General features: G+C 40.5%; 1 protein-coding gene across 4 annotated transcripts in view; it reads right to left on the bottom strand.

Annotated features, from left to right (window-relative positions):
• The window catches only part of FGL1 (fibrinogen like 1), a 53,656-nt gene that overhangs the window by 21,830 nt on the left and 5,291 nt on the right, over positions 1-26,535 (bottom strand). For 2 of the 4 annotated variants that reach the window (XM_086380656.1, XM_086380658.1), the window contains exon 1: positions 2,288-2,371. The exons of the other annotated variants lie outside the window; for them this stretch is intronic. The gene's annotated coding sequence lies outside the window, so the exon portion shown is untranslated. Of the gene's footprint in view, positions 1-2,287; positions 2,372-26,535 lie in introns of those variants that run through there. 4 annotated transcript variants of the gene reach the window in all.

Genomic DNA, 26,535 nt, shown 5'->3' with positions numbered 1-26,535 from the left:
TTATATTTTTGTTTGGTTCATCACATTCCCTTATATATTTGTGGGATCAAGTATTTTATTTCAGAAATGAATAAATTAGGTTAAAAAGAGAGCTTTAAAAATTGTTATTTTTTCCCCCCAAATTGAAGTATAGTTAGAAAGCAACCTAAATGTCCATGGACAGATGGATGAATGAAGGAGATGCAGTGTCTGTGTATATATAATGGAATATTACTCAGCCATAAAATGAATGAAATAATGCCATTTGCAGCAACACAGATAAACCTGGAGATTATCACATTAAGTTGAACTGAAGTCAGGCAGAGAGAAACAAATACCATATGATATCACTTATATGTGGAATCTAAAAAAAAATGACACAAATGAATTTATTTACCAAACAGAAACAGACTCACAGACATAGAACACTTATGGTTACCAATGGGGAAAGGGGCAGGGACATTAGGAGCTAGGGGTTAACGTATACACAACACAATACATATAAAATAGGTAAACAGCAAGTACCTAATATATAGCACAGGGAACTATGTTGCTGTTTAGTCACCAAGTTGTGTCCGACTCTGCGCCCTCATGGACTGTAGCCTGCTAGGCTCCTCTGCCCATGGAATTTCCCAGGCAAGAATATTGGGAGCGGGCTGCCATTTCCTTCTCCAGGCGATCTTTCGGACCCAGAGATTGAATCCATACCTCAGGCGCCTCCTGCATTGGCAGGTGAATTCTTTATCACTGAACCACTTGGGAAGTCACAGGGAACCGTACCACTTTGCTATACACTTGAAGGCACCATTAACTATACTTTAATAGAAAAAATTATGTTCTTAAATCTGTATCTGAATCTGGCTCTTGTGCAAGGAAAAGTGTGTGTTAAAAGTGCTCTGGGAGATACTGGGAAATTATTTAACATATATACAGATTGCAATGTATTAGATTTTGTAGAAAATAAAGGGCCAATGAAAAGCTTTGGCAGGTTTCTATTGGTCTCCTGAAATTTCCAACTCATTGACAGTAAAATAGTCAAATCTGATCTTTCCCAGAGAAAGGAGGCAGCCCTAGTCTGGCAGATCTTTAAACAATAAGGCATTTCAAAATGCTATATATATTTTAACAGTCATTACATTACTTTTATCATCTTTAGAATAATTCCTGAGACTATCTTAAGACCTCTAAAATTCCCTAGTGCCTCCATTAGTAACCCCACCCATATTCTACAATATTGAAGAAGTATTTAGGTATAAGAAACTTGCTTTGAAATTCTCATCTCCATCATTCATTATAGTAACCATTACTGTTTTGCAAATCTGGCTTGTGGTGAAGCTATCAGATTATTCACTCTTCATTATACAATTAGTTGTATTTACTTTACAATGCTTTTGCTTTGGCTGTCTCAAAACTTTAAATTATTGTAAAATTGAAATAGTTTCAAATGGTGGTCCTTTGATGTACTGTATTATTTGATACAAATTGTTCAAAGTGTTAAGTCTAATTTCTTCCCAATAAACATTTTTAAGTTAATTAATTATAGTAAATTAAAATTAAAGGCAAAATATTAACTTTAGGGCTATAAAGTTTTATAGCTAACATGTAAGTCTTAAAAACACAATCACCAAACAAACATACATTACTAGCATGTAAAATTTCAAAAATGGTATGTTTTAAGTGAGCTATTATGAAAGGATACAAGATAGAAGAAATTAAAAAGAAGAAAAAGTTATTGAAGGAAGCATATTTAATCAGTTGGCATTCTCAGACAGCAGTGCTCACACATATTAATGTGTCTCATATTAATGTAAAACAGTTAAACAATTACCCATTAACATAGAATTAGAGACTCCCTTTGGGTTATTTTCCCCTATTTTTTCCCCCCTTTTTTTTCTGGTAATGGAATATAACAGTATTTTTGTTATTTATCTCAAGAGTGTATACTCAATGAAAGCCTTAAAAAGCCAAGTAAGTTTGACTTCCAAAAGACAGAAATAAAGAACAACATATCTGGAGTTTTTACTTCTGAGGTAAAAATTATAACATGGTCCATTTTGTTTTCTATTTTGTATTTAAAGTTGCAATCTTTTTATTTACATCAAGTTCTCATCTAATTCATTCAAAATGTATCAGGAATGGAAAAGAGATGTAATTCTAATCTCTTTTCCAAGCCGCAGAAGCGGACATCTATCTAATCAACATCGTTCTCAAGAGCCAACAGTTGTTTCTTGAGTTGTGTTTTAATATCATACCTATGAAACAAACTAGCATTATTATAATTATGTCAAAGTGCTGAGAAGTTCAATACCTTGCCTAAAGTCAGAAATGAGTCAGAGACACGGCTTAGGCGAGGTCCAGTTGCTCTGCCTTCCAGGCTCCTCTATCTGGACTCAGACTTTGTAATTGCTTCTCCACTATTTGATTAGAAAAACGGACAATGTTGATTCTGGCTTCAGTCCAGAAATAAATAGATGAGGAAATCAGTTTAACTGGAAGGAAAACTAAAAAAGGAGATTCAAGGACAAATTCTAATACTCTGATATTTTTCTTGTTTTCCCTATTTGTATGAATTTTTATGAAAGATCCAATAATATATCTTTATAAAAATATATCTCTGATTTTTTAACCTTTTACTATTGTGCTCATCCAGAAAATTTTTGTACTTTGACTAATTTAAGTAATGCTCACTTTAAGATTAAGTAAAACCAAAGTGCAGTGGAAGCTTTGCTTTATTGTACTAATGATGATAAAATTTTACCTATAAAAGATATGGATTAAATGTCATTTCAATTACCATATGGAGAGAGCCAGATTTTTCTTACAGAAAAAAGTGGCAATATTTTCCAAGATGAAACAGTTTATTTGATCTTTAAAATATACAAAAATATTCCCTGAGGGGCAAAATTGTGAAATTTATCTGTAAGCATCAGTTATCCTCTGAATGAGCTGTTCCTTTTGTTTTAAATTGTAGAGGAGTTTGAATGTGTGAGATGTTAGCTTCATTATTCATATTGTGTAATAGTTTCAGACTGGAAACCCAGGTTCATTTCTATTTTAATTCTGTTGTAACTCACACAGTCCTTTGCTGTTTGTTCTTTGATCACTATTTATTAACTCAGATTCCAGTAAAAAGTTGTTTCTTTGCTGTTCTTTTCTGAACTCAAGTATTACTGGTGTTCAGCCTTCCCGTTAAGCATTGTCACATTATTCCCTGAGAAGTTTTCCAGTTTATTAAGGAAAAGGTAATCCTGCTGATTTATTGGAAAGAAAAAGTCAATTAGGTTGGAGTGATTTATACCCACAGGAGAAGTGGAGATTATACATTCATAATAACAAATTCAAGCTGCTGCAGTTAAATTTTAAAAACAAAGGTATGGGATTATTTGGCTGATTTGATAATTACCTCTGGTAAAATGCAACATTTTCAAGTAAAAATGTATTTTTTTTTTTAATCCTTGTATCCCTTTTGCCTCTTCCCTGTTCAAGCATTTAATGAGCCCTGTGCCTACTTCCTCAGAGGAGGGACAATCATTGTGGTAACAATAGCTATCATGTGTGGCACAATTATGTACCAGACATGGTAAAAAATGAACTCATTCAGACCCAACAACCCTATCATCAGGAATTGCTATCTTCATTTCACAGATGAGGAAACTGAGGCACAGAGGTTTAAAGAACTAGCCCAAGGTCACATATTAGCAAGAGGGAGAGCTAGGATTCAAAGGAAGACTGGCTCAGAATCTGTGCCCTTTACCATTAAAGATGGTCAGTGCTGTCTGTCAAGGATCTCTCCAGCCCTATGCCTCAAGAGAAACTTGGAAAAAGCAAATTAGACACAGGGACAGAAAAAAAAGTAAAAGTGAAAGTCACTCAGTTGTGTCCGACTCTTACAACCCTATGGACTGTAGCCCTCCAGGCTCCTCTGTCCATGGAATTCTCCAGGTGAGAATACTGGAGTGGGTTGCCATTCCCATCTCCAGCGGATCTTTCTGACCCAGGGATCGAACCTGGGTCTCCTGCATTGCAGGCAGATTATTTACCGTCTGAGCCACCAGGGAAGCCCCCAAGGGCAGAATTTAGGGTGAATGTCTTGTGAAGGCATGCCAGAAGCTGAACCTCCTGGGAGGAATACTATCGCTGTAGTTCATGGATGCATTGTCATAGCGTAGTGGAGGAACTGTCATCAGGAAAGGTCAGATTTGTGACCTTGCACAGCTGTACCAAAGCGATGAAGTGAGAATGAGACCTGAGCTCACTGGCTGACAGAAGTGTGAGAAGACAATGATAAACAGGAGCCAGTGGGATCCAGTTTTTGAGGAGATGGGCCAGAAACAGAGTGGTTGGGATGCGTACTCTAAGGTGCAGCTGCTTCCTGCTGCCCACCTGCCCCGCTTTCTTTCTTTGTTAAAATTTGAAGTATAGTTGCTGTACAATATTATATAATACAAGTGTACATACAGTGATTTGCCATTTTTAAAGGTTATACTTCAATGATTGTTATTATAAAATATTGGCTACACAGAGTCACATAATAAAGAACAAATTTATAGTCATCAAGGGGGAAGGGAGGAGTGGGATGAACTGGGAGAATGGGATTGATACATACATACTATTGATACTATGTATAGATAACTAATGAGAACCTACTGTACAACACAGGGAACTCTACTCAATGCTGTGGTGACCTTAATTGGAAGGAAATCCAAAAAAGAGGTGATTTATGTTTAGGTATAGCTAAGTTACTTTGCTGTACAGCAGAAACTAACACAACATTGTAAAGCAACTAGATTCCAATTAAAAAATAAAATATTGGCTATATTCCCCCATGTTGTACAATAAGTCCTTTTAGTTTATTTTATATGTACTAGTCATACCTTTTACTCCCCTACCCCTCTTTTTTCCCCTCCCTGCTTCTCTCTCCTCACTGGTAACCATTAACTTATTCGCTATATCTGCAGGTCTGCTTCTTTCTTGTTATATTCACTAGTTTGTGTATTTTTTAGATTCCCCATATCATACAGTATTTGTCTTTCTCTGTCTTTTTTCACTTAGCATACAGGGCACAGCTTCTTAAAGAGACTTTACTGAGCAGAATAGTGAGATCATTAGGCTTACACCTTCAATCAGCTTGTCTAGAAGTTGTATTTTACACATTTACCCTGAGTGATTATTTTCTGGAAAATGGACTCACGGATAACAGTTTCTCAAAGGATAAATAAAACAAAAGTAACCATATTAATTTAGAAAAAGAGAAGTGCTTGGTAAGATAACCTGTTTAGGAATTTACAGAGTTTTCCTCATGGTGGACAGATATTCAGTTCAGTCAGTTCAGTCGCTCAGTTGTGTCCGACTCTTTGCAGCCCCATGAACCGCAGCACGCCAGGCCTCCCTGTCCATCACCATCTCCCGGAGTTCACTCAAACTCATGTTCATTGAGTCAGTGATGCCATCCAACCATCTTATCCTCTGTCATCCCCTTCTCCTCCTGCCCCCAATCCCTCCCAGCATCAGAGTCTTTTCAAATGAGTCAGTTCTTCGCATCAGGTGGCCAAAGTATTGGAGTTTCAGCTTCAGCATCAGATAGATATTACACAAAAGCAAATCAAGCAAAAGGAATTTTGATGAACAAAGAACTTGAATAAAGTGCATTGGACTTAGAGGCTTTTTTTTTCCTTTCCCCAAAGTAAAGTAATTAGATATAATTTTCCTCTCTGACCAGAGAATATTTCCACTGGATGACAGATATAGTTGCACCAAGATTAATCAGGTCACTCTGGCTCCCAGACAAGATTAGATGAGCACTGACAAATTCTTTCCTTCTCCTTTTGGATTTCCCTGGTGGCTCAGATGGTAGAGCATGTGCCTACAATGCAGGAGACCTGGGTTTGATCTCTGGGTCAGGAAGATCCTCTAGAGAAGGAAATGGCAACCCACTCCATTACTCTTGCCTGGAAAATGGAGGAGCGTGGTAGGCTACAGCCCATGGGGTCACAAAGAGTCGGACATGACTGAACAACTTCACTTTCACTTTTCTCCTTTTGGAAGACTATAGTCAGAGAACTCTCTCAATTAATACATCACTTATAGCACACTATCATCCAAACCCTCTGGACTCTGTATTGTGCCTGCCCCTTACTTGATACCTGACCCAGTCCCAGGAGGAAAGTCAAGTTCCGGGTCTCTCCATCTTTAGTGGCTCCCGCCTGCAGCAGTGAACATGTCTGTTCTCATCCCCATCATGAACTAAACTCAGACAACTGTCATATATCCTTTAGTGTATTCTACCAGCATACATTCCTGATGGTCACACTTTCCAACCTTAACCGCCAATGAAGGGGGAGACACCTTGTATGGGACTTATAAAATCCTTTGCTCTAAATACAGTGAGTGCACAATTGCACTCATCTCACACGCTAGGAAAGTAATGCTCAAAATTCTCCAAGCCAGGCTTCAGCAATACATGAACCATGAAATTCCAGATGTTCAAGTTGGTTTTAGAAAAGGCACAGGAACCAGAGATCAAATTGCCAACATCTGCTGGATCATCGAAAAAGCAAGAGAGTTCCAGAAAAACATCTATTTCTGCTTTATTGACTATGCCAAAGCCTTTGACTGTGTGGATCACAACAAAATGTGGAAAATTCTTAAAGAGATGGGAATACTGACCTGCCTCTTGAGAAATCTGTAATGCAGGTCAGGAAGCAACAGTTAGAACTGGACATGGAACAACAGACTGGTTCCAAATAGGGAAAGGAGTACGTCAAGGCTGTATATTGTCACCCTGCTTATTTAACTTCCCTGGTGGCTCAGATGGTAAAGCGTCTGCCTACAATGCAGGAGACCCAGGTTCGATCCTTGGGTCTGGAAGATCCCCTGGAGAAGGAAATGGCAACCCACTCCAGTATTCTTGTCTGGAAAATCCCATGGATGGAGAAGCCTGGTTGGCTACTGTCCATGGGGTTGCAAAGAGTCAGACATGACTGAGCAACTTCACTATCTATCACTTTGCAGAGTACATCATGAGAAACGTTGGGCTGGATAAAGCACAAGCTGGCATCAAGATTGCAGGGAGAAATATCAATAACCTCAGATATGCAGATGACACCACCCTTATGATAGAAAGTGAAGAAGAACTAAAGAGCCTCTTGATGAAAGTGAAAGAGAAGAGTGAAAAAGTTGGCTTAAAACTCAACATTCAGAAAACTAAAATAATGGAATCTGATCCCATCACTTCATGGCAAATAGATGGGGAAACAGTGGAAACAGTGGCTGACTTTATTTTTTGGGGCTCCAAAATCACTGCAGATGGTGACTGATGTCATGAAATTAAGATGCTTGCTCCTTGGAAGAAAAGTTATGACCAACCTAGACAGCATATTAAAAAGCAGAGACATTACTTTGCTGACAAAGGTCTGTCTAGTCAAAGCTATGGTTTTTCCAGTATCATGTATGGATGTGAGAGTTGGAGTATAAAGAAAGTTGAGCGCTGAAGAATTGATGCTTTTGAACTGTGGTGTTGGAGAAGACTCTTTAGAGTCCCTTAGACTGCAAGGAGATTCAACCAGTCCATCCTAAAGGAAATCAGTCCTGAATATTAATTGGAAGGACTGATGCTGAAGCTGAAACTCCAATACTTTGGCCACTTGATGCGAAGAACTCACTCATGTGAAAAGACCCTGATGCTGGGAAAGATTGAAGGCAGGAGGAGAAGGGGATGACAGAGCATGAGATGGTTGGATGGCATCAACGACTCAATGGACATGAGTTTGAGTAAAGTCAGGAGTTGGTGATGGACAGGGAGGCCTGGCATGCTGCGGTCCATGGGGTCACAAAGAGTTGGACACGACTGAGCAACTGAACTGAACTGAATACAGTGAGCACATTTTCAACTTAAAAATATAACTTTTATAAAAATATTTAGAATGGAACATACTTTAAGTATCAAGGAAATGATTATCAAGGCTAATCTTCATTTCAGGCAACTAACAGGGCCCCTCAGGTGGAAATAATAAAACTCCTAAATATATAAACTTTCTAAAATGTTGGTTTAGATATCATTTCATATGGAGTCCTGACAGGATATAAAACATTCTCAAGTAGTGTAAGTCTGAGAAATTACTATGGAAAAGTATTTTTAAAATTAGTAAAACTAAACCAAAATCTTACTAGTGAATCACCCTACCTATTCCTGTTGTCTATGTAACTAGTAAAGTTTAAATTAATAGATACTCAAAAATGGGTCCTGAATTAATTAATCCATGTCATGTCAATATGAATGGTATGGTCAAGGGAATAAAGTCATTTTCCTGAAGAGTGAGAGAACTGCATTGATTTCCAAGCTCTGTCATGGCTCATTATATGCTCTTGAGCAAGTCATTGCTCCTCTCTGAACGTTAGTCTTCTCATCTATGAAAACAGCTATTGGATCTAATAACCCTTATGACCCACTCCCACTTTTAAATTATTTTTTGCTTATTTATTATTATCTCCAAGAAATCTCCCTAGAACATGCTATAAAGAAAGAAAGATAGCACTAAGTCATGTCCAAGTCTTGCAACCCTATGAACTGTAGCCTGCCAGAGTCCTCTATCCATCAGATTGTCAAGGCAAGAATACTGGAGTGAGTTGCCATTTCCTTATCCAGGGAATCTTCCAGGGATATTCAATCCAGGGATTGAATCCAGGTCTCCAGCATTGCAGGCAGATTCTTTACCAACTGAGCTACACAGGAAGCCCAGAACATGCTATGAAAAAGGACTGAAGTTTTATATCAAAGTTAAGAAAGTTCATGGATAGCAAGGCAACACTAAAAAGTATGTGCAATGGATGAATCAACTAGGTTGGAACTGAGACTTGGGGTACAGAGTCCCATGGAATTAAGAATCCCCTTCATAGCTCCTCTGGGACTCAAAGCAGAAAATCACAAAACTGCTGAATTATCCAGTTGGGAAACCCATATTATCTAAAAAAGTCTAGTCGTTTTGCTCTGTTTCTGGCCAACTTCTGGAGTTATAGGGCCATGGTGGTCTTGAAATGCTGCGGTTACCACCAGATTTCAAAATATAAGTCGTGGTGGTAGGAAAAAATCACTTTCTCCTTCCCTAACCTAATCTAGACTTGGACACAAGCCTCTCCCCTGAAACCCCAACAAAAGCATTTAACAGGCTGTGATTTTTGCAAAACTTCTGAAACTCATGGGATAATGGAAGGAAATTACAATGCAGAGAAGGAAAATGTTAAGCAGCAATATTAGCTATGACTATTCTCTTCTCCATAGAGAATAGAGGGCCCCCTGGGCCACCTCTCCCCTTATCCATGGACCCACACTACTGACATATTGAAGGAATTACATAACCCCCCATGCAGAGAATGTCCTTGATCATATCCTACCCTTAATTCCTCTCTTGGTTTATAAGAGGGGAAGAAACTTCTATGTCCCCAGCCAATAAAGTACTAACTACTAGGGATTCTTTACCTACTATTAAGACAAATTTATAGATGATGCAGAAAAATTTTGCTTTTTTCCATAAAGTTTCCATTTCAGAATATAGTCTGCACTGTACTTTTGTATAATAAAAGCTTATTAAAGTATCACTTACCAAGAAAAAGAAAAGCTTTCTCCAAAGATAAGTACAGCTCTGTTTCTAGCTAAAAAAAAAAAATTGTTACCAAAATCTTGTTAAATATGGTGGATTGATTACATATTTTAATATGTGTTTTCTCCTCAAATCTCTTTAAAATGACAGCAATGAAATAAAAAAATATAAACCTACAATGTCAAAAAAGGGCTTCCCTAGTGGCTCAGTGGTAAAGAATCCGCCTGCCAATGTAGGAGACATGAGTTCATTCCCTGGGTCAGGAAGATCCTCTGTAGAAGGAAATGACAACTCACTCCAGTATCTTTGCCTGGGAAAGCCCATGGACAGAGAAGCCTGGTGAGCTATGGTCCACGGGGTCGCAGGGTTGGACATGACTCAGTGACTAAACAACAAGAACAATGTCAAAGCAAACAGGAATGACATGTGAAGGAATAAGAGATTACAACAACTTACTGGAAGAGATTTTAGAGGAAACACAAAACTTGAGAGTGACTGTCAAGGATGAAAATAAGGGGATTGGTAAAATAATATATAAAGTGTAGTTGGACCTGATTGCCTCTTCCCTACCCCATGTAACTGCTACCCTCTTTATACATATACTACCTACCACTTGCCCAATTTTTACTCCTAAAAGAATTTGATTTGGAATTTATTTTCATTTGGGAGTAGCAAGAACATTGAAAGGCAGGAGCTACAAACAGAGAAAGTTAAAGTATGTATAGAAAAAATACAACCAGGCACCTCTTTCTAATAGCACAAAGCAGAAAGAGCTTAAATAAATTAAATAGTCAAAGTCAAACTTCACTGAGTGCATTAAAATATATATTCAAGGAATCCTGCCAAAAAGCAGAATAAAAATACAAGGGAAGTCGAATAGGAGAGAAAAGATAAGAAAATTAGAGGTATAGTTTAGGAAGTCAATTAGGTACCTAATAGAACTTTCAAAGAGGTGACAGGCCCCAGTGGAGAGTGAATTATCAAAGAAACAATACAACTCCCAGGACTGAAGGAGAGGAACCCAGCAAGCTCCTCTGCCCAGGGGATTTCCCAGGAAGAATACAGGGGTAGGTTGCCATTTCCTCCTCCAGGTGACCTTCCCAACCCAGAGACCCAACTGGTGTCTCCTGCATGACAGGTAGATCCTTTGCCACTGAGCCACCAGGGACGGCTCAGTGAAGGAAAGGGAGATGAGTCTATTTACTTGCCAGCACAAGGCTTTCCTGGTGGCTCAGTGGTAAAGAACCAGCCTGCCAGTGCAGGAGATGTAGGTTTGATCCTTGGTCTGGTAAGATCCCCTGGAGAAGGAAATGGCAAACCACTCCAGTATTTTTTTTTTTGGCTACACTGGGTCTTTGCTGCTTTTGCGTGGGTTTTCTCTGGTTACAGCAAGCAGCGGCTGCTCTTTGTTGTGGTGCTTGGGCTTCTCATTGCAGTGGTTTCTCTTGTGAAGCACAGGCTCTAGGCTCTTGAGCTACAGTAGTTGAGGCACACAGGATTAGTTGCTCTGCGGCATGTGGAACCTTCCTGGACTAGGGATTGAACCCATGTCCCCTGCACTGGCAGGCGGATTCTTATCCACTCTGCCACCAGGGAAGTCCCCACTACAGTATTCTTGCCTGGGAAATCCCATGGACAGAGGAGCCTGGGGAGCTATAGTCCATGAGGTCACAAAGAGTCAGACAGGACTTAGAGACTAAACAACAACAACAACAAAGAATTTATAAAACAAGACAAAAAACACCCACCTCTTGGGAAAATCATGATAAAATTTTGAATAGCAGTGTTAGTGAAAAATTGCAAAAAGCTTTCAGAAGTGAAATCACATAAAAAAGTATGGAGACTCAGAATGACATCTTGCTTCTCCACAGAAAGACTGCCTTAAAAATTCTGAGGGAATTTATATTGCCCAAATTGGGACTCTCCACTGCCAAGGTAGCAATCACGTGTAACGTGTGAATAAAGCCATTTCAGATGTGCAAAAACTAAAAAAAAATAATAATAATAACAAATAAAACAAATAAACTGCCTTAATGTAGCCTTTCTGAGAAAGTCTGACAAATATGATCCAGAAAAAAAGGCCGAATGCAGATTGATAAAGAAAAAGACAAAGAAGGAACCAAGAAAAAGGGGTGGGGCGGGAGGAGGGGGTGGGGTTGGGGATGGTGTCAACTTATCTAGACTATGGTCTTCCCTGTAGCGCAAATGATAAAGAATCTGCCTGCAATGCCAGAGACCCCAGTTCAACACCTGGGTCGGGAAGATCCCCTGGAGAAGACAATGGCAATCCAATCCAGTATTCTTGCCTGGAGCATCCCCTGGACAGAGAATCCTGGTGGGCTACAGTCCCTGGAATCCCAAAGAGTCGGACTGGATTAACACTACTATGTAGACTGAACTCCATTTCCCAGAAATCCCTATCCTTCCCCACAGCTGAGATTCCTGCTGAGAGGCTCGCAGGGCAGGCAGGCTTTGTAGCTGTCTCCTGCTGTTGCCTGTCTGTTGGCTCATCTCATCGGCCTAAGGCCTCTGCCAGAGTTGCAGCTGCCCTGGCTTCCTCTGGATTTTCAGCATGTGACAGAGGGTTCTGCTTCTCCGGGACACCCACAACACCAAGGTCAGAGGCAACTAGGGCTGACACAGCTTTCAGTCCATCTTCATGGGCTCCGGCTCCTGCTTCCCGGAGGGCCATCTACCCTTCCCACTTTACCCTCATCCTTCGAACTCATCCACCATCTTATGTCAAGAAAAGGGCCTTTGTGAGATCCACAGTAGCCTAAGGTTCACCCCTTATGTATCCTAGAGGCTCTGCTTCTCTGAGTGAACTCTGTTATGTACAGGATCTGAAACAGAAAGACCGAATGCCAGAGAAGGAATTTTCCGAATACACTGTTGTTTGCTGGAGGACTCCCGGCCAGAGCCCTCAATTCTGCTCAAATCTGGACTGCTGGTCCTGTTGGTCTGCTACATGAAGCCTGGAAAAAGTTCTCCTCAACAGATGTTTGACAGATGTCCCCAAATGTAGACCTTCAGGTCCCACAAAACCTTTATCCTCCCCTGCTTCCCTGTTAAGATACAAAATGAAATGCTTATTCACTACTCTTCTTTCCAGAGGTTGCTCACCTATCCAAAATTTTTTTCCTCTGGTATCAGACCAATTCAAAATTTGTTGCTTAACAGGGCTAAGTACAAAAGATGTTTCTTAATTTATTTTCCCAGGGAAGAATAAAAAGAGCTCTGGCCAAGGAATGTTTTTCTTACAATGTGTATGCAAGGACTTCAGAATTGCATATATTTTATGCTTCTGAACAATAACATCTTTCCTTAAAGAGGAAGCTTCCCATAAGTTCATGTCATTAAAAAAAAAACTGTAATCAAATAAATATTAAATTCTAACATATTTTAAAACATATTTTTTACATTAAATACATGAAGATGAAATTCAGCCATATTGTGTAAAAAATACATGGAGAAAAAAGAAAACAAGAGCTCATATTAAGTAAAACCACATTTTAAAATACAATTTTATACCCAAGGAAGGTGGGTGGTAACACAAGTGTCTGCTTTCACTCTACTCCTCAGTACAACTTCTCTGATTTCTTTGATAAATTTGCTATAAATCTTTTTCATTCAGGTACCTAAATCTGATTTCTATGTGTGCTTTCCCCCGCCCAGTTTTTAGATTCTTAAAATGTTATCTCTCCTAAAACATCACCCAACTAATTTGAAAACACATGATGACCACATCTAAAATTAGAATTCGCAGAATTATTAGCTATCCTGACAAAATTTCTGGACATGAGCAGAAAATTTAAAATAAAAAAAAAATTTTTTTTGCAATTGTCGAAAGTGTATTTGCACATTTGAATTTAAAAGTTGCCCTTATTTTTCATTCAGCTTTTAATGATTTTTATTTCTTAGAAAAAACTGACAGTCTAAATATAATGCTCTGAGATACGGTTCTTACTTTCACTTCAAAAGAGCTACACAATCTGAGAAAAAGTTTTATTGTGCACAATTACACATATTCTGATTTGCTGGTTAGCCCACAGATGGCACATTACAAGGAATTAATTTTTCTGCATGTGCATTTAAGATCAGAAACTGGTGTACTAAACTTTACGTTTAAAAATTTTACATTGACACGTGAATGACTTTACCAACAACTAAGACTAATTCAAAAATAAAGGATAGGTGCCCACACATGTGCATGACCAAGAGTGTACACTGAAGTGATTCTCTAAGACTAAAGTGTTTTCTTGTGTCCTCCTTAGAGATAGTGAAGGAAAATTCTAGAACTTTTAGACTAGATCTTTTGTCCCTACCTCTAGTAATCAAAGATTATGAAATATCAAAGCCCAATCTCAGAGTAATTCTTTTACACTGTTTTTCATTTTGTTTGTGCTTGTAAAGCTAAAAAAATTAATTTATCTAGTCATTGTGAGTAAAAAAAGCAATTTCATTTATTGGAGGGATACTAAGGTAAGTAACAGAATCAATAACATGCTGCCACAAAAAATGCTGAGAAAGGCAGAATGTGTATTGCAGCAAAACCCTCAGCAGGAGGTGTTGTGGGATTGACTCTGCTGTGTGCACCCTATGTTGTTGCTGTCTAGTTGCTAAGTTGTGTTCGACTCTCTGGGACCCCATGGACTGTGACCTGCCAGCCTCCTCTGTCCCTGGGATTTCCCAGGCAAGACTGCTAGAGTGCGTTGCCATTTCCTTCTCCAGGGGATCTTCCCTACCCAGGGATTGAATCCAAGTTTCTTGAGTCTTCTGTATTGGCAGGCAGATTCTTTACCACTATATGCGTATATATGTATAAATAATATATTCCAGTCTCTTTTCATTTATTTGCCTATTCTAATATTCCAATAATCCCTCTGTAGCCTCTATGAGTGAAATAAGACTTCCCTGGCCACCTGCTCTACCCCTGAGCCCATCCACCTAAGCTAGATGTCTTCCTGTGTTTCCTCTCTTACATCACACGTCACTATATTGTGTACTAGAATTTCTCTTGTCATTAAAGAGTGATCATGGACATTTTTCTTGCTTCTTTATCCACAGCACCTTAGTATATACATATCATACAACAGAGGCTCAAAAATAGTTATTGTTCATGGAACAATCCCCTATGTGTAAGAGTATATAATAAAAGATTCAAACTTGGTAACTTAAATGAAGTACTCACTACTGGGCCTAATACACAGATGACATAAATTTTAGTTTCTTATTGTTTTGAAACAGGAATATGCCTATTGAATTTAATCTATAGAGAATGAGGAAGCAATATATACACACAGATAATTAAAAGTTTCATGTGCTAAGTCACTTCAGTCATGTGTGACCCCATGGATTGTAGCCCACCAGCCTCCTCTGACCATGAGATTCTTCAGGCAAGAATACTGGAGTGGGTTGCCATGCCCTCCTCCAAGAGATTATCCTGACCCAGGGATCAAACTCATGTCTCCTGCAGCTACTACGTTTGGATTTTTTACTGCTGAGCCACTGAGGAAGCCCTAACAGTTTCATATATATTGTTAATTTAGAAGGAGAAGGAAGAAAGTGCTATCTAAAATATAGAATTATTTGTGAGATGGGGAAGAGGTGAATCTGGAGACAGTATCCTGCTCCTAAAATAATTTTCTAACAATGCCAAACTCACACGTCAAGCAGAATGAGAATTTTATATTCTAATAAAGAAAGGTAACAGAAGCTTCTGCTTTGATCTATAATGGAAGTACTTGTAGCATAACAAAATTGTTACCAAGAAAAACTTGAGCACTTAGGGAAATAAAAAAGACTATCTGTATGAAAGCATCAGGGAGTCACTAAGGCAGTCAGGGCTTAAGGGGCCAGACTGTAAAGAGAAGAAAGCTGCCCACAGTCATAATACAATAAATGTAAGTTATTCTTGTTGTTTTTTTTTTTAAAGTGTAAACAGTTGAAAGCAAAAAATACACACAGGAAAAGTGCACAACTCATTAGTATATAGTTCAGTGAACTTTCTCAAACTACTTTTTCTGTAGTGTAGACATTCTAGTGATAGATTTTTCCATTTATTTACATCTGAAAATATTTTTGCCTTAGTTTCTGAAAGGTATTTTGCTGCATATAGCATTCTCACTTGCATTATTTCAACAAGAAATGCTCTAGTATCCTTGTTTCTCCCTATGTAACACTTGTTTTTTCCCTCTTGCTGGTTTTAATGGAACTAAGTCTGTCCATTCAGATTATATTCTCCAGGAAGCTAACTGTGAGACAGAGTTTTGTTCTTCCCATATTCATGAGGGAGTGGCTTGTGATCCACCCCTGTGGAAGGGAGCAGGTTTGGGTAAAGGGAGAACCTATGCAGAGTTTTGAATTAATATGGCCCATCAGAGGTACACTGTTTTGGGCCAAACAGCTGGACCTTACTCCCTGCTTGATGGGACATGACATGTGGGCTGCCCAGGGAGGCAAGAGACCTTGGCCAGAGGTGGGTCTCTATACTGAGGGAAGCCTTTAAGGGGCTGACAGCACACCCAGCAACAGGGCAACAAATTCTCCCTTGAAGTGGTCATCTGGAGGTGGTGCATCACCATTTTGATTACACCTACGGATATGGTCGCAGGAATTATTCATTCACTTGGTGGAAGAGAGCAGAGCCTATTAATAGATACCCAATACACAGAAAGGAAAGGAGAGTGAAGTCGCTCAGTCATGTCCGACTCTTTGAGACCCCATGGACTGTAGCCTACCAGGCTCCTCTGTCCATGGGATTTTCCAGGCAATAGTACTGGAGTGGATTGCCATTTCCTTCTCCAGGGGAGCTTCCCGACCCAGGGATCAAACCCGGGTCTCCCACATTGTAGACAGATGCTTTACTGTCTGAGCCACCAGGGAAGTATACAAAAAGCTCTTTATGACCCAGATAACCATGATGGTGTGGTCACTCACCTAGAGCCAGACATCCTGGAGTGTGAAGTCGAGTGGGTCTTAGGAAGCATTACTGCAAACAAAGCTAGTGGAAGTGATGGAATTCTATCTGAGCTATTTCAAATCCTAAAGATGATGCTGTTAAAGTGCTGCACTCACTAGGCCAGCAAATATGTAAAACTCAGCAGTGGCCACAGGACTGGAAAAGGTAAGTTTTTATTCCAATCCCAAAGAAAGGCAATGCCAAAGAATGTTCAAATTACCACACAATCGCACTCATTTCACATGCCAGCAAGATTACGCTCAAAATCCTTCAAGGTAGGCTTCAGCAGTATGTGAACTGAGAATTTCCAGATAAACAAGCTGGATTTAGAAAAGGCGGAGGAATCAGAGATCAAATTTCCAACATAGGCTGGATCATAGAAAAAGCAAGGGAATTAAAAAAAAAATCTACTTCTGCTTCATTGAATAAGCTAAAGTCTTTGACTATGTGGATTACAACAAACTGTGGAACATTCTTAAAGAGATGAGAATACCAGATCACCTTGCCTGCCTCCTGAGAAATTTGTATGCAGGACAAGAAGCAACAGTCAGAACTGGACACGGAACAACAAACTGGTTCAGAATTAGGAAAGGAGTAACGTCAAGGCGGAGAAGGCAATGACACCCCACTCCAGTACTCTTGCCTGGAAAATCCCATGGATGGAGGAACCTGGTAGGCTGCAGTCCATGGGGTCGCTAGGAGTAGGACACGACTGAGCGACTTCACTTTCACTTTTCACTTTCCTGCATTGGAGAAGGAAATGGCAACCCACTCCAGTGTTCTTGCCTGGAGAATCCCAGGGACGGGGGAGCCTGGTGGGCTGCCGTCTCTGGGGTCGCACAGAGTCGGACATGACTGAAGTGACTTAGCAGCAGCAACATCAAGGCTATATATAATCACCCTGCTTATTTAACGTATATGTAGAGTACATCATGTGAAATGCCCCGCTGGATGAAGCACAAGCTGGAATCAAGATTGCTGGGACAAGTATCATAACCTCAGATATGCAGATGACACCACCCTTATGGCAGAAAGTGAGGAAGAACTAAAAAGCTTCTTGATGAAAGTGAAACAGGAGTGTGAAAAAGTTGGCTTAAAACTCAACATTCAGAAAACTAAGATAATGGCTTCTGGTCCCATCACTTCATGGCAAACAGATGGAGAAACAACGGAAACAGTGACAACTTTACTTTTTGGGGCTCCAAAATCGCTGCAGATGGTGACTGCAGCCACAAAATTAAAAGACGCTTGCTCCTTGGAAGAAAAGCTATGACCAACATAGACAGCATATTAAAAAGCAGAGACATTATTTTGCCAACAAAGGTCTGTATAGTCAAAGCTATGGTTTTTCCAGTAGTCATGTATGGATGTGAGAATTGGACTATAAAGAAAGCTGAGTAGTGAAGAATTGATGCTTTTGAACTGTGGTGTTGGAGAAGACTCTTGAGAGTCCCTTGGACTGCAAGGAGATCCAACCAGTCCAACCTAAAGGAGATCAGTCCTGGATATTCATTGCAAAGACCAATGCTGAAGCTCCAATACTTTGGCCACCTGATGCGAAGAACTGACTCATTAGAAAAGACCCTGATTCTGGAAAAGACTGAAGGTGGGAGGAGAAGGGGATGACAGAGGATGAGATGGTTGGATTGCATCACTGACTTGACGGATATGAGTTTGAGCAAGCTCCGGGAGTTGGTGATGGACAGGGAAGCCTGATGTCCTGCAGTCCATGGGGTCGCAAAGAGTCAGACATGACTTAGTGACTAAACAACAACAATATTCCATTGTATGTATATACCACATCTTGTTTATCTATCTGTCTGTTGATGGATATTTGGGTTGTTTCCACCTCTTGGCTACTATGAATAATGCTACTATGAACATTGGTATACAATATATCAGTTGCTTTTTAATCTCTCCATGACTAATAAAGGATAAAAGAGAGCAAGAGGCCAAAATATGAACTATGAACTTCAGTTGGTGAGATTCAGTGTCAGATTTTGAGTTTTAGGTCATTCACACTATATGAGAATTAAAAGCAGGTTTGCAAAACAGGTAAGTGCCTTAAAAAGTATTGTTCAGCTCTCAGAAGAATAAAAGTCCAGGAAAGGTCTGAACAAACTCATGTTTCCTCCACCCCAGCCAAACTGGATATGTGCCATTTCCCAAATACAAGTTGTACTTTCTGTTTCTGTACCTTTGCCCATGCTGTTCATTAAGCCTGCAGAAAACTTTTCTCAAAGGACCTGTGATAGTCAACTCTGACCTGTAGGTCGGAACAGAGCAAAATGCTAATAATTATTTTCCTATTCTGAGGCAATTTCATTTAGCATCTTTTCATTACACTGCTAATGCCTATTTCAATTTATTCCTTTTTTATTTTTCAGTTTGTCCTTTAAATACTACATTATACATATTACAGCCAACGAAAGTTGTATGTTCTAGGTCATAAGGTTCTTATGTGCTGTGATCAGATAGATGGTCAGTCATGTTTGACTGTTTGCGATCTCATGGAGCATAGCCCACCAGGCTCTTCTGTCCATGGAATTTTCCAGGCATAAATACTGGAGTGGGTTGCCATTTCCTCCTCCAGGGAATCTTCCGACCCAGAGATCAAACCCAAGTCTTTAAAGTCTCCTGCGTTGGCAGGTGGGTTCTTTACCACTAGCGCCACCATGTGGTTATTCACTTATTAGTGACCAGTTCTGCATCACCCACAGTCAACAGGCAGCCCCAGACAACAGCCCTGTCTGGTTAACTGAACTGTCTGGTTATCTGCAGTTCTTTTGCCTCCCCCTTCTATTTCTCCTCCCTAATAGCATCTCTATTTTGCCTGGGGCTTCTCCAGAACTTTTTGGGGAATTAATTCTGTGCTTCCACTGCAGGAGCCAGAGGACAGTGGGCTGAGGGCGCTAGGTGCTTTCTCCAGAATTTGCCTGTTTAAGGAGAGACACAAGGAGGTTATGCATCCCAGGAGAGCAGAGGAGGCAGCATGCTGGCCAAAAGGTCCAGGATATGATACAGCTGCTCTACCCTCTGCTTCCTGCTTCTTGGCTTTCCAGAGCTCCCTGAATTTCTGTGCATCCTGAAGTCTGATGGTCCCAGATGCCTTATGATTATGTGAGCCTGACAGTTTACAGTAAACTTCAATAAAATTGCTTAAATTAGCCAGTCAGAAATAGGAACTCTGATACATTAGTATTTTCTTGCTCCTACTCACCCCTCGAATTTCTGTTCTGCTCTGCTTCTGCTGCTGCTAAGTTGCTTCAGTCGTGTCCGACTCTGTGCGACCCCATAGACGGCAGCCCACCAGACTCCCCCGTCCCTGGGATTCTCCAGGCAAGAACACTGGAGTGGGTTGCCATTTCCTTCTCCAATGCATGAAAGTGAAAAAATAAAGTGAAGTCGCTCAGTTGTGTCCGACTCCCAGCAACCCCATGGACTGCAGCCCACCAGGCTCCCCCGTCCCTGGGATTCTCCAGGCAAGAACACTGGAGTGGGTTGCCATTTCCTTCTCCAATACATGAAAGTGAAAAGTGAAAGTGAAGTCGCTCAGTTGTGTCCGACTCTTAGAGACCCCATGGACTGCAGCCCACCAGGCTCCTCCATCCATGGGATTTTCCAGGCAAGAGTACTGGAGTGGGGTGCCATTGCCTTCTCCGATTCCCATCTCTAACTACCCTCTTATTGTTCTCCCTCCTTTCCAACCAAGCTTCATAAAAAGGGCATTCTACACTCACTTCATGGCAGATAGATGGGGAAACAATGGAAACAGTGACAGACTTTATTTTCTTAGGCTCCAAAATCTCTGCAGATGGTGACTTCAGCCATGAAATTAAAAGGCACTTGCTCCTTGAAAGAAAAGCTATGACCAACCTAGACAGCATATTAAAAAGTTGAGATTACTTTGCTAACATAGGTTTGTGTAGTCAAAGCTATGGTTTTTCCAGTAGTCATGTATGGATGTGACAGTTGACCATAAAGAAAGCTGAGTGCCGAAGAATTGATGTTTTTGAATTGTGGTGTTGGAGAAGACTCTTAAGAGTCCTTTGGACAGCAAGGAGATCAAACCAGTCCATCCTGAAGGAAATCAGTCCTGAATATTCATAGGAAGGACTGATGCTGAAGCTGAAACTCCAATACTTTCGGCACCTGACTGGAGGAACTGATTCATTTGAAAAGACCCTGATGCTGAGAAAGACTGAAGGTGGGAGGAAAAGGGGATAACAGAGGATCAGATGATTGAATGGTATCACTGACTCCATGGATATGAGTTTGAGCAAGTTCCAGGAGTTGGTGATGGACAGGGAAGCCTGGCATGTTGCAGGCCATGGGGTCGGACACAAAGTTGGACATGACTGAGTGACTGAACTGAACTGAATGTTCACTGACTCTAGTCTCACCTCCTATTAATCCCACAGCTAAAGCCAGTGACTTCTGATCTCTTCATTTTGCTGCAGCTGCTTACTGTGAGGTTGCAAGCCTCTTCAGAGCAATTTATTGATTTCTCAGACTGCTCCTTCTTCAAGACTTACTCTTCAGTGAGTTTTCCTAAAACCCTTCCCTCTTAGCTCTCTGGGTGTCCTCCAAGTTTTTCCTCTTTTCTTTATATAGTAGTTACTCTTCCTCTGCTAGTTCACTGAAAGTCAGTGTTTACCAACTCCCAAATTTCCAACTCCAGCTTTCACTTCTATCTGTAACTCTAGAAGCATTTGACCAACAGTCAACTCAGCCTCATTCTCTTCTGTTCCCCAGAAGAAAAGTCTTGCCTTTGGGAGAACACAGCGAGTTGGTAAAACTCCTACTTACTTATTTAGTTCAAAAACCTTGGCATTATCAGACATCAGTCCTCTCCCTCATCTGTTATTTCCTTAGTAAGTCTTACTGAATCTACCTCCTAAATCTGAATTCTCAGCATCAGCCCCTTGGTTACAACCTCATCGCCACTGCAATCTGAATTTATGTCCTCACCACCTTAGCTTAGTATAATCTGTTGGTAGCTATTCCTTTCTCCAGGGGATCTTCCCAACCTAAGAATCAAACCGGGGTCTCCTGCACTGCAGGTGGATTCTTTACCAGCTGAGCTACCAAAGAAGCCCATAATCTGTTGGTACCTCCTCTGTGATCAATCTGCTTCTAGTTTCCTTCCCATGGTGAATATTTCCTTTGCAGTTAAAAAAAAAAGTTATCTGTATAAAAACAAATGTGACCACATCACTCCTCTGTTAATAAGACTAAAGTGGCCCTTGATAATCAACAAGATAAAATCCAGTTTCTTTTATGTGGTGATTTTGTCTTGGTGTCAGTATCCACTGGTAGTCAAGTGGTCCTGACGGTTAAAGCCATCTGTGACTTAGCCAAACTGGTATAGTGTGAATGCTTTGAAACCTCTGCTAAAATGTGATGCAGGAATGGGTCTTGAAAACTTGAGGCCTAAGTCAGTATTGACACAGAGCCTTCTTTGCAAGCTTAATAAGGGTAAACATTTGTATCTGTGAGTTGGGTGACATTTTCTGTGTATTAACTCATTTAATCCTCGTAACAGCTCTTTGAGATATGTATTTCTTATTTTTATTCCCATTTTGCCAGTGAGGTAACTGAGACATAAAAAAGGGCAAATAACTTGCTGAAGGTGGTCACATATACTAGAGTTTGACTTGAAATAGTCTGGCCTCAGAAGTATGTTCTCATCCACTTGCTGAGGTGCTCTGCTAGCTTTACACAAAGGCAGTGGGGTCACCCAGCCTTAGAACATCATTACAGCCTCTCCAGGGATCTATGCTAATCAGAGGCAAAGTGTGGGAGCCTGAGTCAATGGCAGCTGCTGCTGCTGCTCCTGCTGCTAAGTTGCTTCAGTCGTGTCCGACTCTGTGCGACCTCAGAGACAGCAGCCCACCAGGCTCCCCCATCCCTGGGATTCTCCAGGCAAGAACACTGGAGTGGGTTGCCATTTCCTTCTCCAATGCATGAAAGTGAAAAGTGAAAGTGAAGTCGCTCAGTTGTGTCCAATCCTCAGCGACCCCATGGACTACAGCCTTCCAGGCTCTTCCATCCATGGGATTTTCCAGGCAAGAGTACTGGAGTGGGGTGCCAATGGCAGCTGAGGGCAACCTAAAGCTGCAGCATAACATTTTACGGAGAATCCTTGTCTCCACATCTTCCCAGTGCCCCCAACCTCCTTGCCAACACTCCATGAAAAGCTTCTGAGAGCCCAGAAGTGGAATCACTGCTGCAGGGGATAATGATGGCCACAGATCATACAGGGATGTTTTTAAAGATGACAAGATGAGGGCAGTAAAACAAAGAACAAAACGTGGGATCCGTCTTAAAAATCAGGCATAGTCTGCCCTTCTCTCCCCACTGTGGGTTTGGACTAGACTGACTCCTAAGAACCGAGTTAAGCATCCTCCACTCCATTCTTGAATATCAAAGGAGGAAATGTCAGGGAAGTGGTTCAGTTCAGTTCAGTTCAGTCGCTCAGTCATGTCCAACTCTTTGCGACCTCATGGACTGCAGCACACCAGGCCTCCCTGTCCATCACCAACTCCTGACTTTACTCAAACTCATGTCCATTGAGTCGTTGATGCCATCCAACCATCTCATCCTCTATCATCCCCTTCTCCTCTCATCTTCAATCTTTCCCAGCATCAGGGTCTTTTCAAATGAGTCAGTTCTTCGCATCCGGTGGCCAAAGTATTGGAGTTTCAGCTTCAACATCAGTCCTTCCTATGAATATTCAGGACTGATTTCCTTTAGGATGGACTGGTTGAATCTCCTTGCAGTCCAAGGGACTCTCAAGAGTCTTCTCCAACATCACAGTTCAAAAGCATCAATTCTTCATTGTTCAGCTTTCGTTATAGTCCATACTATAACTCTCACATCCATACATGACCACTGGAAAAACCATAGCCTTGACCAGATGGAAGTAGAGGGACATGTTTCTTCTTACAGTCTCTGCTCATCAGGATAGTTAAGTCTTATGCAGATAATTTCAGCATTCAAAGAAGACACAACTTTCTTAGAACTTCATGCTGAGGAAATGGGTCACATTAATTCTTGTTGCAGAAGAAGAACATTGTTTATTTTAATGGTAGGTCTAGCTGGGACAGGCTAGAAGCAAGACCAAGGGAAAAACACTGTTCTGATAACAAGGAATTGCTGAAGAATTTGTAGGTTTCATGGGGAACCCAAGAGGAAGAGGGTGAAAAGTGAGGAGTGAGTGAGATAAGAATGGGGAGTAGAATGTGAAGAATTCATCAAGATGACAAAGTTCATGAGTGGCAGCCAGTGAGGAATTCCAGCTATGGCCAAAGATCTCTACAGAAAGGGGTGCTGATATCCATTTTTAAGATGTTTGCTGAAGCACAACGAAGTCCTCTTTCTCTTCACCCCCTTGCACTGCTAGCTTTTCTTCAGTGAAAAACTACCAGACAAAGGTGCCTTGTGTCCGTGGTATTTTGAGAAAATAAAGAGGAAGAGGCCATGTTTGCCTTGGGAATGATGTGGGATGAAGAAAAAGAATAGCCAAAAGAGGCTAGACTTGGGAATTCAGCAGAAGCAAAAAATAAAGAAAAACATAAGCTCCAAGGATTCCAGAATATGTTGGCAAATGAGATTAGGTTTCCTGGTGTTTCTGTGACTGCAATGTGGTTACCCCAGCAGCCTTGAGGGCTTGGGATCAGTTAGGTAGCTGACATCTGAACTGTGTAAGTAAAGTGGGTATATTTCTTATGCCACAAACTTACATGAGAAAGATAACTGTAATTCTTATTTTTCCAATTGGATTTCAAGACAATATTCTACGGGCTTGAAGAAACCCAGTCTCACTTGCACTGATTTCTGGGGCTTCTGGTAGGTGAGGTCTGCATTGGCCAATGAGAACCAGCTATTCCTGTTGCAGATACCGGCCCCTCTGAGTTCTCCTCAGCCATCAGTCCACACAGACTGCTGCTAAACCTTCCTCCCCTTCCTTTTCAGAGATGCAAGGGACAGCATCTAACTCTTTTGACTTCCCATCCGTTCTTCCTCTTTCCACAAATTCTAAGGGATAGAAACTGCTCTGACCTTAATTTTTTTTTTTTTTTCCTGAAAATTTTCTGTCTCTGAGTGTGACAACCCATCATGGAGGCAATGCATACCTATAACTAACCCGAATGGGGGAAAAGAAAATACATAAGAAAATGAAACAAACTAACACCTACAAATACTGTTCAGTTGCATTTGCTTGATATTCTCCCTTTCTTCATTAGTTCAAAAGATTCCTCGCAAAATGATCACCCTGCAAAGTAGTGAAACTGTACTTTTTTTTCTGTTGCTAACTTCTCCTTTGATCTATCATTAATTATCTAAAAACTTTAAAAGTTCAGTACTCTATATCAGGGGTCAGCAAACTATGACACCTGGGTTAAATTGGGCCCACTGCCTATTTTAATATTTTTAAGTGGTTGGAAAAAAATTAGGTGATGATTAATATTTCGTGACTTGTGAAAATTATATAAAATTTAAATTTTAGTGGTTTTTAAAAATATTTTATATAAAAACAATATATTTCCAAAATATTGTTATGTTGGAACACAGACTGCTTTCACTGCACAATTATTAAGTAGGGGGACTGTATGGTCCACAGTACCAAAAATATTTCATATCTAGCCTTTCACAGAAAAAGCTTGTCAACCCCTGCCCTACATCATTCTGTTGCTCTTACTGGCAGGGTTTTATTTTTTTCCTTCTCTAGACTGGACTGTCCATCATTCAATATCTTCCAGTTTTTAACTTTGGAAATTTTGTACTCTTCTGCTAAAGAAAAAACATTCTGACTTCTCTTACCTGATTAATCTGAGTTCACAGGTTTTGACAATTCTCCCTGACCTTAGATAGAGTCTTTCTTATGAAGGAGGAATGCGTTATGCGAAGTATTTTTATGGTAAAAGAGCAGAAATCACAGCAAATACAGATGGGGTCTCCCTACATAATGGAGTGAATGGAAAATGACTCAATGTAACCCCAATCATGTTGGATACATTACCCCACCCTTAGTTTCATGCATATACCAATCTAGTTGTCACCTACAATCTCCTTATTTATTGGAGAAAAAAGCACCCAGAGTTCATCTTTTACTGAGTTACTCCAGATTACTCCTTTATACCCATGGCAATTGTTGAGTTATTTCATATAATTTTAATTTTAATGACAGGTTTTTAAAAGTAAAAGCTGAAGATTACTTTTCATAACTTTCTAATATTTTTCATATGAATTAAGGCACAAAATCTCTATTAGCCTGTATTTCCATAAGGGGCTTTCTAGGTAGCTCAAATGGTAAACAATCTGCCTGCAGTGTGGGAGACCTGGGTTCGATCCCTGGGTTGGGAAGATTCCCTGGAGAAAGGAAGGGCACCCCACTCCACTATTCTTGCCTGGCGAATTCCATGGATAGAGGAGGCTGGTGGGCTACAGTCCAAGGGGTTGCAAAGAGTCAGAAACCACTGAGTGACTAACACTTTCACTTTTCACTTTCCATAATTACCACTTAATTACATGATTTAATTATTAACAACCTACATCTAGTTATATTTACTACTTTGCTGTTGTAGGGTTGGTGGGAAGCTCACAAAAAATATAGATTATTTTCTTTCCAGTTTTTTATTGCTACTCAGAATCTTTTTAATTTTTCATTTTTTGGTCAAGAGCATGGAGGATGCATACAAACATCCTGCGTGACCTTGGGCAAATGACTTAACTTCTCTGTGCTTCAGTTTCCCTCTCTTCCCCCCACCCCTTTTTTGGCCATGCTACTCGGCATGTGGGATCTTAGTTCTGGACTAGGGATTGAACCCACATCCTTGCAGTGGCAGTGCAGACTCCTAACCACTGGATCACCAGAAAGTGAAAGTTAAGTCACTCAGTCATGTCCGACTCTCTGCAACCCTGTGGACTGTAGCCCACCAGGCTTCTCTGTCCATGGGATTCTCCAGGCAAGAATACTGGAGTGGGTTGCCATTT

The sequence above is a fragment of the Bos grunniens genome, chromosome 27 (assembly GCF_055505025.1).
Source record: "Bos grunniens cultivar Pamir isolate PY7600 chromosome 27, Bosgru_T2T1.0, whole genome shotgun sequence".
Classification (NCBI taxonomy): Eukaryota; Metazoa; Chordata; class Mammalia; order Artiodactyla; family Bovidae; genus Bos; species Bos grunniens.
This window is presented reverse-complemented; position numbering and strand designations above follow the sequence as displayed.